Source organism: Dioscorea cayenensis, chromosome 7 (assembly GCF_009730915.1).
Source record: "Dioscorea cayenensis subsp. rotundata cultivar TDr96_F1 chromosome 7, TDr96_F1_v2_PseudoChromosome.rev07_lg8_w22 25.fasta, whole genome shotgun sequence".
NCBI lineage: Eukaryota > Viridiplantae > Streptophyta > Magnoliopsida > Dioscoreales > Dioscoreaceae > Dioscorea > Dioscorea cayenensis.
Genome location: NC_052477.1, coordinates 26,294,551 through 26,295,456, shown reverse-complemented (window position 1 = coordinate 26,295,456; position 906 = coordinate 26,294,551).

The window sequence follows — 906 nt, the reverse complement described above, 5'->3', positions numbered from 1 at the left end:
GCGAGTTGTTCTCAAGAGGCTGCCATGTTCTCACTTTCCACGGTAAAATGCATCGGCGTATGGTTTGAAAACCATGACCACGTGTCCGCATGCAGTTACCATTATGTAGTCAAAATTTACATGTTTTGGTTTCAATCTGCAAGTCTCACGATAGTGTCGATCAAAAGGTTTAATATATCTAAGGAGGCTGTCTTTTGCAAAAATAAAATATGCATAATTTTATTATGTCGATGTGCGAATGATTATTACGAAATTGTATGCTATGTCTACGTATGAGTATTCGTTGCTATTATTAAGATCGGGCCATCACCACGGGGACCGCATCGGTGGCTTGCATGCTGAGGTCATCGACCACCGTGACGGTGCTGCACCGCGAAGCTACGCGATAGTAGTGGACTGGCGGCCAAGGAGGTCTACGAGACCACGCTGGACGGCCGAGGTCGCCATGAGGGCCCGCTAGACCATGTCGTCGCCGGGCCTGATCGATCGCCATGTGGCGATCACCCGAGCGGCGAGACGAGTGGGCGATCTGAGTTGGCTGACCGTTAGTGAGTCGATGGGCTGGATAAAAAGGAGAGACTTTTGCAATGAGAAAATATTCAAAAGCTCTTTTCGTGGAATATTTTTATCTTATAATCGTATTATCTTGTAGAATTTTATATTTTAAAAATAAGTCTACCAAACGCTATTATGGCGTAATTCTCGGAAAATGTTAAATTATAGTCATATTATACGAATTATGTTATAATGATCAAAGACGAGTCCTAAGCACTAGGTGAATAGTATATAGAGCATGTGTCTCTTCAGTTCAAATATTCATTGATGGTTGTAACTTGTAAAGACTGGTACTTAATATACTTGTGTGCTATTGCACTGTCTTTGTGTGTATATAGCAATGATAACTGA